General features: G+C 32.7%; 1 protein-coding gene across 1 annotated transcript in view; it reads left to right on the top strand.

Moving 5' to 3' along the window:
* The window catches only part of PPP1R9A (protein phosphatase 1 regulatory subunit 9A), a 261,195-nt gene that overhangs the window by 71,341 nt on the left and 178,392 nt on the right, over window positions 1-11,462 (top strand).

Raw genomic sequence — 11,462 nt, 5'->3', positions numbered from 1 at the left:
TTTATTATTGGTTTGGAGTGGGGCTCAGCAAAGATTGAGTTCCATAGGTAATTCTTTTTCTGTTTCTTTGTTTTTCTTCCAGGTTTCTTGAGACATAATTGACATACAGCACTGTATAAGTTTAAGGTGTACAGCATAATGATTTGACTAAGTTGCATCATAAAGTGATTCCCATAATAAGTTTAGTGAACATCCATCATCTCATATAGATACAAAATTAAAGAAATAGAAAAAAAATTTTCCTTGTCATGAGAACTCTTAGGATTTACTCTCTTTCATATGCAGTGTATAGCAGTGTTAATTGTATTTATGTAATGTTGTACATTACATCCCTGGTACTTGTTTATCTTATAACTGGAAGTTTGTACAGTTTGGCTGTCTTCATCCAATTCCCTCCTGGTACCTCCCAATGCCCCACCTCTAGCAACCACAAATCTGATCTCTTTTTCTGTGAATTGGTTTGTTTGTTTTTGAAGTGTAATTGACTTAAGACTTGTTTAAGTTCCTGTTACACAACATAGTGATTTTTTTTTACATTTTTTTTATTGAGTTAATAGTCATTTTACAATGTTGGGAGTGATTCTTTTTATATACATTTCAAAATGATCACAGAAAGTCTAGTTGCAGTATGTCACTGTACAAGTATATTACATACAGGATTATTGACTCATTCATTTTACAACTAGAAGTTTGTACCTCTTAATTTCCCTCATCTATTTCTTTCCTCCCCAACTCCTCTCCCCTCAGGCAACCACCTGTTTGTTCTTTGTATCTATAACTCTGTTTCAGTTTTGTTATGTTTGTTCATTTGTTTTGTTTTTTTAGATTCCACATTTAAGTGAAATCACATGGTATTTGTCTATGTCTGACTTATTTCACTAAGTGTAACACCCTTAGGTCCATCCATGTTGTTGCAGATGCCATACTTTCATTCTTTTTTTTTTATAGCTGAGTAATATTTCGTTGTATATATACACCACATTTTCTTTATCCATTCATCTATTGATGGACACTTAGTTTGCTCCATATCTTGAGGTATGGTAAATGGTGCTGCAATAAACATAGGGGTGCATGTATCTTTTCTAACTAGTGTTTTTGTTTTCTTCAGATAAATAACCAGGAGTGGAATTGCTAAATCACATGGTAGTTGTATTTTTAATTTTTGGAGGACTTTCCATGCTGTTTTCCATAGGTAATTCTAATGGATAGTCAGAGTTGAGAACTACTGCCTTGGAAACATTCAGTTGAAGTTTTTACATTTTCATATGAAGTCAGAAGGGGAAAAATAAAGAAAAAGGATGGGTGACCTGTTGCATTAGCTACCCACCTGTGCTTATTTTAAGGGGTCAAGGTAAATGAACAGGTGAAGGCCTGGATTTTGCATCCTGTGCAGCAGGGCACATGGGCTATTATGCAGTACTGGAAGTAATGTTCTTGCATGTTGCAGTGTGGTGGCACCTCTTGCCAGGAGTGAAGGAATGATAGGTTATTTTGCTTCTGTAGTTTTGCTTGACTTTGAGTAAAAAGTTGACCATCTTCTGCTTTTTTTTTTTTTTTAGCATTTTAGGAAAAAAATTATTGTGCCAAGAGTATCAGATAATCTGTCAGAAAAATATATGAATGGAATAGATTTGTGTGTATCGCTTCAAACCAGTGAAATTAAAAGCATTCCTTTTTGCCTTCTGGCTGGGCTGTGGCAGCGCGATCACTGGTAATTTTGTAAGGAAATTTATTTCAAAACAGCATGAGAGCCAAAATAAGGCTATTAGAGGGAGAGAGAAAGAGAACACACCTAGGTTTTATTGTGTCTCTTAAAATCTGTGAGAGGGGTTTAAAATCTTTAAAGAAAGCTCACTTTGTCATTATCCTATTTCTGTATACTTTTTGTATAAATTGAATTATACACTTCTAAATTAATTTATAAATATATATTTATTGAATGAGTTCCATGCGTATGGAACTGTTTAAAAGACTCTGAAAAGAGGAATAAGAATCTGTCATGTTAATAGACAGTTCTGGACACTAGATACCTAAATTAGCTTTTTTCCTCCCAATCCAGAGGGGTATATAATGTAACTGGTATACTGTTAGATGTTGCTACCCTGCAGTCATTGGTTGAACACTCATTTCACCTAGCACTTGCTGTGGTACACTGCCATGGTGAAGGGAGAAACACAACACCAGAAGTGATGATTCCTTCCCACTGATGACAGTTCATATGCTACCAAAGATCTGATGGCTGTTTCTCTGTGGAAAATAAGAAATCTATTTTTCTGTCCATCAATTGGTAAAGATTTTTGGTCATCCTAAAACAGAGTGGTAGAAGTAATTTTTATGGAAACATGTGTTCTTTTGTTAGTAAAGTATTGTAGAATTTGCATCTTGTTGGTTGGGTTCCAGGCCACCAAACTGTAAGCTGCATGTAGGCAGGGATTTTGTCTGTTTTGTATCTTCAGTAAAACTTGAATGTTTTATATTTTGATGAAGTCATTTATTTACTTTTTAACTTTTTCATTCTTTGTTTTGTTTTGTTTATGTGGTCATGTTTAATGACCTCAGTAAACCTAAAAACAATTTTTTGATATTTGTCATGTACTCCTTTTGTTACACTTATTCCTATAAGCTTTATTTTAACTTTTTCATTCTTCTTGTTATTTCATTTTGTAATTATACAATACAATCCACTTACAGTTTTCTCCACAGGGCTAAATATGGTAATCATTTACAATTTATTAAAGATACTTAGTAGAACTGATGATTTGTGAATAAATTATGAGTTAATTTTATGGAGAATAACAGTTAAAAAACTAATGATTAACATTAGTGTTGAGTCTTTCTCTTATAATAAGCTTTTATAAGAGTTTAAATAAGATTTTTAAACATTCCAATACATGTAATCACAGATATGAAATGTATTAAAGAATTCCATTTGGAATCATACTAGTTTGTTCACATTTCAGAACACTTAACTGTGTAAAAATTTTTTACAGAATGGTTTTAGATTACTCACCTAGTGAGTTTAAATCTAATTTTATTTTTTAAAAACTCAAATTTCAGGTTATTTTAGGATCATATACATTGTAAAACTGTGAGATACACTAGCATCTGGTATGGTCAACATTCATCAGAGAAGTTAATACAGAATTTCATTAAATCTGTGATTCAGAAAAATGTCCTGGCTATATTTATAGCAGCCTGTATGAATAAATGCTGTGAACTTATCAGCTCACAATATTCCTGATTCTTTTACCCCCATGAACAAATGCTAATAGAAAAATTAATTAACTTTTTTCATAAATTATTCTCACCTAAAGATACACAAAAAAATGGTGATATCCTAAGTTGAGAGAGGAAATAGTCATCCAAGTCCAGGAAGCACAGAGTTGCCCACAGGATCAACCCAAAGAGGAACACACCAAAGCACCTAGTAATCAAATTGACAAAAATTAAGGATAATGAGAAAATATTAAAATTAACAAGAACAAAGCAACAAATAGTATACAAGGGAACTCCCATAAGGTTATCAGCTGATTTTTCAGCAGAAATTCTGTAGGCCAGAAGGGAGTGGCATAATAAGTTTAGGAAAGTGATGAAAGGGAAAAACTTACAACCAAGAATACCTTATCTAGCAAGGCTCTCAATCAGATTTGATGGAGAAATCAGAAGCTTCACAGATAATCAAAAGCTAAAAGAATTCAGCACCACCAAACGAACTTTGCAACACATGTTAAAGAACCTTCTCTAGTCATCAAACCATAAGAAAAGAGAGCAAAAAGAAGAAAGAGAAAAAAAAAGACCTACAAAAGATTGCTTTGGCAGTTTGGGGTCTTTTATGGTTCATATAAGTTTTGGAATTGTTTGTTCTAGTTCTGTGAAGAATGTTGTGGATGTTTTGATGGGGGTTGCACTGGATCTGTGGGTTGCTTTGTGTAGTGTGGCCATTTGATAGTGTTGATTCTTCCAATCCAAGAGCACAAGATATCTTCCCATTTCTTTGTATCATCTTTGATTTCTTTCATCAGTGTTTTGCAGTTTTTGGAGTATAGGTAACCTCCTTGGTTGGGTTTATTTCTAGATATTTTGTTGTTTTTGATGCAATGAAAATGTTTATGCCAGCAATAAAATTCTGGGTTTTGAAGTGAAAAAAAAAAGTGAATGAAGGGCCGCAAATGGCAAAATATCCTTTTTTGTAAGTGAGGTGTGTTCCATTGCATGTATATGCTACATCTTCTTTATCCATTCATTTATTGGTGTGCACTTAGGATGCTTCCATATCTTGGCAATCATAAATAATGTTGCTGTTAATAGTGGGGTGTATGTATCTGTTTGAATTAATGTTTTTGTTTTTCTCGGATATATGTCCAGGAGTGGAATTGCTGGGCCATATAGTGGTTTTATTTTTGGGCTTTTTGAGAAACCTCCATATCGTTTTCCATGGTGGCTGCACCAATTTGCATTCCCACCGACAGTGTACAAGGGTTCCCCTTTCTTCACATCCTTGCCAGCATTTGTTATTTGTGTTCTTTTTGATGATGGCCATTCTGGCAGGTATAAGATGATATCTCATTGTGGTTTTGATTTGCTTTTCCTTGATATTGGTGGTATTGAGCAACTTTTCATGTTCCTGTTGGCCATCTGCATTTCCTCTTTTGGAAAAATGTCTGTTCAGTTCTTGTCATATTTTAAATGGGTTGGTTGGTTGTTTGCTTTTTAATTGAAGTATAGATAACTTAAATGTTGTATTAGTTTCTGGTGTATAGCATGGGTGGACTTGGCATTTTGCTAAGTGAAATAAGTCAGACGGAGAAAAACAAATACTGTAAGATATCACATGTGGAATCTAAAAAAATACAACAAACTAGTGAATATAACAGAAAAGAAACAGACTCACAGATGTAGAGAAGGACCTAGTGGGAGAGGGAGGGGGGAGGGGGCAAGATGGAGGTGGAGGATTAAGAGGTATAAACTATCAGGTATGAAATTAGCTACAAGGATTATTGTTCAACATGGGGAATATAGCCAATATTTTATAATAACTATAAATGGAGTATAACCTTTAAAAATTGTGAATGACTATATTGTATACCTGTAACACATAATATTGTACATCAACTATACTTCAATTTAAAAATGTGATATAGTAAAATAAATACATACATTTAAAAATTGATGATGTGCAGAATCATAAAATTTAGAAATAATCTAGACTTATTTTTTAGCATCTTGATTATAGATTATAATTTTGTAAAATGCTTAGTGGTAGTTTTTAAATGGAGGGGTATTTTTATTAAGCTTTTGGTGCCTTAATAATCTTGCAGTAGCCTTATTTGTTAATTTTTGCCAGGAGTTCCACTGAGAAATCTCAACCACTTGCTCCAATTTGTAATTTACATAAGAAAGAAAATAAACTGAGATCTTAACATTTTTGATGCCTTTGATTTCAGAAAAGAAGACCCTAAATTAGGTATACAACCTGTTGTAACTGATGTTTAAAAATATTTTTATAAAACAAGAAATTCACTTTTCATTCAGTAGGATAATGCCTTCTAGTAATCTTTTGAGAAAAAAATAAAAGTGACTACTTTTTAATTTTAAAGAATAGTTTGCCAGAACCCTTTCCCTTCTCAATCTTGATGTGATCTGCCTGAGATCAGACTGAGTTTGTTCGCCTCTCCAGCAATTTAGTTATCTTATCACTGTCTCCTTCTGCTATCCTTTGAGAAACACAGTTTCAAGGTCTAGTATGTTTGTGTGTATGTGTGTGTTTTAAATACCCTTCCATCTTTTGGAGCAATCTTTTTTCTTTGAATGATCATCCTAAATTTTAGGTGCTTCATTGGTATGTAGAGTTTTGCCCTACAATGTAAATCACTGTAGGGCAGGGTTTCTCAACCTATGTACTATGATGTTTGAACCAGATAATTCTTTGTTCTGGGGGCCTTCTTTTGCATCGTAGGATGCTTAGCAGTGTTTCTGGCTTCTATCCACCCATGCCAGTGGCATCTTCTCCCCCCATCTGTGACAAGCTAAAGTGTCCTCAGACATTTTGCCAAATGTCTTTTGGGGGAGCAAAAGTCTAGTTGAGAACCACACATGTGTCCCTCCTAATTGTATATATTTTTTAAAAACCCAGTAAATTTTTACTGAATCAAAATAGTAACTTTATTTCAAAGCTCAATTATACTGTGTCAAAGTGTTTAATTTATAGGTTATGTGTACCAAAAAATATGTAAAAACTTGGAGGGGAAATACAGTGTAATCCAAGTATAATGTAAATGAAAGAGTTAGCTTTGGGTATCTATTAGATCAGTTTTAAATTCTATGTTTAGTTTTCCATTTGTAGCTGTGATAAAGTTATGGAAACTGAGTTTTTTCCTTCTGTAAAATGGAGATAATATATATTTCACAGTTTTATTGTGAAGTTCAAATTAGATGATTAATAAATAGGCTAAGCCCAGCTGGAAAATCAGATGTCTTTGGCAGATGTAGTTTGATGGTACCCTTCCTTCCATTTTACGATTTGCATTCTCTGATTTACATAAAGAATTTCTAAGGGGGAAAGTCTACTTGAAATCTCCTCACTGGTGGCATTTATAAATATATATATGTATGTATATATATATATTATATATATATACATGCACATATGAACTTTTAAATGCATTATAGAGACTCCTTATAGATTTCTGTATATATTTCTTTACAAAGTAGATTGCAAGAAAGTATAATGAATGAGAGGGTACCAACCTTACTGTGGGATCCTGTTTCAGTTAAGATAGTCTGTACTAACAAATCCAAATGTTTCATAGATAATTTCAGTCAAGTTTACTTCCTACTTACATAATAGTTCTGAGTGCTTCAGATTGGCAGGCATTCATTCAGAAATGGAGGCTCCTTCTATCTAATGGTGTCACCATCCCCACTGTAAACTTCTTGTCTAGATGGTAGAAGAGAAAAAACTGTGGAAGAGTTATCTGTGCTATAAAAGCAGTGCTCTGTTAGTGAACATAAAGATTCTGTTCATATTCTATTTGTTCTTCCTTTAGTAACAACTTGGTTTAATGGCCACACATACCCCCGTGGAGACTGAGAAAGAATGGACTTGGCTTATGCTTTAGACTCTTTTCCCAAAGAAAGGAGATGACGCCTACTGTCTTGACAAGAACTATATAACATTGTTTTCTTGGAATTCTTACCTCTTGGCAACAAGATGTGGTGGCTTTTAAATGCTACCAGTGGCTAGGCATTAGGGAATTTATAAGTGCCCCATTGATTGTCACCTGTCCTGACCCATCAGGCCTAGATCTGGATGACCTGTGGTGGGAAATAGAAATCATGAGCAATCCATGGACTCCTGCGAGTGCACCTTTTGATTCCTAAGAAAACTGGGGAGTTGTGCCACCCTGCCAAGTGGCGAGCTTCTGAAAGTCAAGGAGGTAGGGTTTAGAGTTGTTGGCAGAGTGATCATAGTATTTTACATAGATATATACATATATATGTATATATATATACATATATATGTGTGTGTGTGTGTGTATGTGTGTGTATATATATATATGTGTGTGTGTGTATATATATATATATATATATATATATATATATATATATATATATATATATATATGTATGTATATTCATAGACTAGTGAAGTTTGAAAAGTTCTGGTTACTTAGGTGTAAAGAGGCTGGAATAGTGTACCTGGCATATAGCTCTCTAGTGTAGTCCAGCTAGGGGGAGAGGAGAATGGAGGGCAGAATGACGTAGCAGGAAAACAGTACTCCTTGCCAGATAGGGCAAATGACTCTTCAGGTTTTATAGGCATGGTCAGATGGGGAGCAAATTGTTTGATTGTAAGAAACACAGAAGACCTTTGTATTAAATCGTTTGTTGAATGAATTATATATCCTATGAAGGACCTGTTCATGCCAGAAAGCTTATAAAAAACATTTAGCATTTTTGGTATTGTATGTACTGTAACAGTTCCAAGAATGTTAATATCAAAGACTATTTACAGATAATAAATTTCATACCTTCCTCTAAATGTAGTCTAATTTCTGAGCTTCTCCCACCTTTTTTTTTTTTTTTTTTTGCAAGTTTGATAATGATCTCTTCTTTTAAATGAAAGGGAATTTGATCTTTTAATTTTACTCTGTCTTTTTTGGTTTCTGTCACTGAATTCCACTGATAATACATTAGTAGCAAGCAGCATGGGATGGTAAGTTAGATAAGGTGAAGTTTACGTCTTTTAGTGTAACTACTCAGTGTAAAAACTGTATCTTGAGCTACACAGATGAATGAGTATCTTCTGTAGTTAGTAGGTCTTGTCTTCTCCTTTGGTTTACCTTAAAATATATAATCAAAATACATAGTTTAAAAAATTCTATATGATTCTCTTTTAAAAATTAAAACTATTTCAACCAGGAAGAAATTCATCAAATTGCAGAGTGATCATAGTATTTTACTTTAAATACCTATCATTAATAGAAATGTTATATATATATGTGTATGTGTGTATGCATATATGTATGTATGTATTTCAGAGACTCTGAGGGAAATTGCTATAACAGGTAACATTTTCAAAATTTGAACATAGACAGAGGGATCTGTTAAGGGAACAATTCTTGTATTGATGTTTTATGTTTAGTTTTATATGTTATTGTCCATAAAAGTACACAAGTTCCACTGATTTCAGTATTGCACATAGCAAGTGGATAAAAATGATGAATTGGATGACCTGCCTGACAGAAATGGAGTCTGAGAAGAGAATTTTCCTCTTTGAATAGAACTCGCTTTACACTTGGCCTGAATTTTAAGATAACAATACTGCCTTTCAGAATTCAGCCTTTCTCTAAAGATATTTTTCATGTCAGCATATTACATCCAAAATACCTTATGCTAAATATTATGTTAAATTAAAAATGAGAATTATTACTATCTGAATTAAGCACATAAAATTAATTTTATACTTTTAAATGTGGAATTACAATAGAGCATTCTTTTATAAGGTTGATTTTTAGACTATGTTACAAGTAAAAGCATCTGAAAAATCTTGGCAAACTTGGTCTTTTTCAAAGTGAGTATGACTTTCTTTTTATAGGAGAGTTTTGGCAGATTGTGGTCTTGTTTTGTGAACTACTGATTGTAGGGGAAAATAAAGATACTATTTTATTTTTTGATTTTTTTTTTACACTGTGCCATCAAGTTAAAACTTACAATAATGTTTCAAAAGTAATCACTATATTTGTGTTCTTATCCTTTTATTTTTATTTTCTCTGTAAACTGCTTCTTTTTTCATTTCTTAATGTTTCTTTACTTTATTCAATTAAAATTGATTAATCACACATTTACTACTAGTCAGGAATTATCATGAGACATTTACTACTAGTCAGGAATTATCATGAGGGCGGACATTTAAAAACTACTTACTAGAGGGAACAATCATTCAGTTAAAATAATTCGCAGCTGGTTGGCTAAAGATTCTGAAAGAGAATGGACTACACGAATCAGTGTCAGTTTGGAAAGAGAGCTCTTTCTTTAACTCTATTCCACTTTTTTTTTTAGTGAGTTATGTAATCCCCATATCGTGGCGTCTATGTCAGACTCTACTCTTTGCATAGAGTTCAACTTGGCCAACTCCATGGAAAGTTGAAAGGAATAGCTAATATGTTGAGTGGAGAAATTGGAACCAAAATTATCTCAATGGGCTGATATGCTGTTGTAAAGAAAATATAATTTAACATGGATAAATGTATATTTCTTGCATTTAACAATATGTAAATAGTAAGTACAAGAAAACTCTGCAGAATGGTTTTGGTTGACTATATGTTTTATAAGAACCAACAATGTGACAAAGCTGCTAAAGTTTCCACAGTGATGATGGACTCTAGTAGTTACAATCTTTCCAAAGGGCTCCCTGAACTCTTGTCTTCTGCTCTTTAGGAGTATTTGTTCCATCCTAGACTTTGTCTTTTAAGGAATAATAGGACATCCATATGAGTGAATAAGATCATGCTTTGAGGAAGAGATATTTTATTTGGAATGGCATGGGAAGTTTGAAGAAGGAGAATACTGGGGAATTTGATCTGAAGGAAAGATTTTTAACAATGGGCATAATCTGTCTTACAAAGGCAGGACTAGGATCATGAGGCTGGAATAAATCTTAGGGAGATTGTTGTTAATGTAATAATTTCAAAAACTTGGAGACAATCAATATTGGATTGATTGGGCTGCTTCACAAAGTGACTAGAACTAAAAATTAATCCCCATGATTACAAACTACAAGATTAATATACTAAAATCAGTTGTATTCTTATACGCTAACAGCAAATGATTAAAAATAAATTTAAAAGAATTTCATTTATAGAAATGCCAAAAGTCATAAAATACTTAGATGTAAAGACAACAAAAAATGTGCAAGACCTCTACATTGAAAAATACAAAATATTGCTAAAGAAACTTAAATAAATGGACATATTAAATTATGCTCATGAGTTGGAAGACATAATATTGTTAATATGGAAATCCTCTTCAAATTGCTATTTGACATAATCCCAATCAAAATTCTAACAAGCTTTTTTTTTTTTTTTTTGGATGGAAACTAACAAACTGATTATAAAATTTACATGGAAGCTCAGAAAACCTAGAATGACCAAAGCAGTTTTAAAAGAAGAACAAAGTTGGAGAACTTACTCTACCTAATTTGTGAAGTCTTACCATATATAACTACAGTAGTCAATACAATTTTGTGTGGTAAGATTATACAGGACAGAGAATCCAGAAACAGACCCATTCATAAATGATCAAATGAATTTTTTAATTGAGGTGTAATTGACATGCAACATTATATTAATTTCAGATATACAACCTGCTGATTTGACATTTGTATATATTGTGAAATGATCACCACAACAAGTCGTTACCATCTGTCATCGTATAAAGTTAATGCAATATTATTGATTATACTCCCCATGTTGTACTTCATTTATTTTATAATAAATAAAATTATTCTATTTATTTATTACAAGTAAACTTTTATTTATTTGTAATAAATAAATTACATAATTTTATTTATTTTAATAAATAACTTAAATTTTACTTACTTATTTTATAACTGGAAGTTTGTATTTTCTCACCCCCTTCCCCCATTTTACATGGTTTGATCTCTCCATTTATTTAGGCTTCTTCAGTTTCTTTTAGCAATATTTACTATTTTTCACTCTATCTACGGATCCGGATTTTGTTTTGTTTGTTTTGTGTTCAGATTCCACATGTAAGTGAAATCACATGGTATTTATCTTTCTCAGTCTGCCTTTTTTGACTTAGTGTATACTAATATCCTCAGGGTCTACCCATGTTGGCGCAAATGACAAGATTTCATTCTTTTTTATGGCTGAGTAGTATTTCATTGTGTGTGTGTTTGTACACCACATATTCTTTATCAATACGTTTATCAATGGACAGGT

This window comes from Camelus ferus, chromosome 7, assembly GCF_009834535.1.
Source record: "Camelus ferus isolate YT-003-E chromosome 7, BCGSAC_Cfer_1.0, whole genome shotgun sequence".
NCBI lineage: Eukaryota > Metazoa > Chordata > Mammalia > Artiodactyla > Camelidae > Camelus > Camelus ferus.
This window is presented reverse-complemented; position numbering and strand designations above follow the sequence as displayed.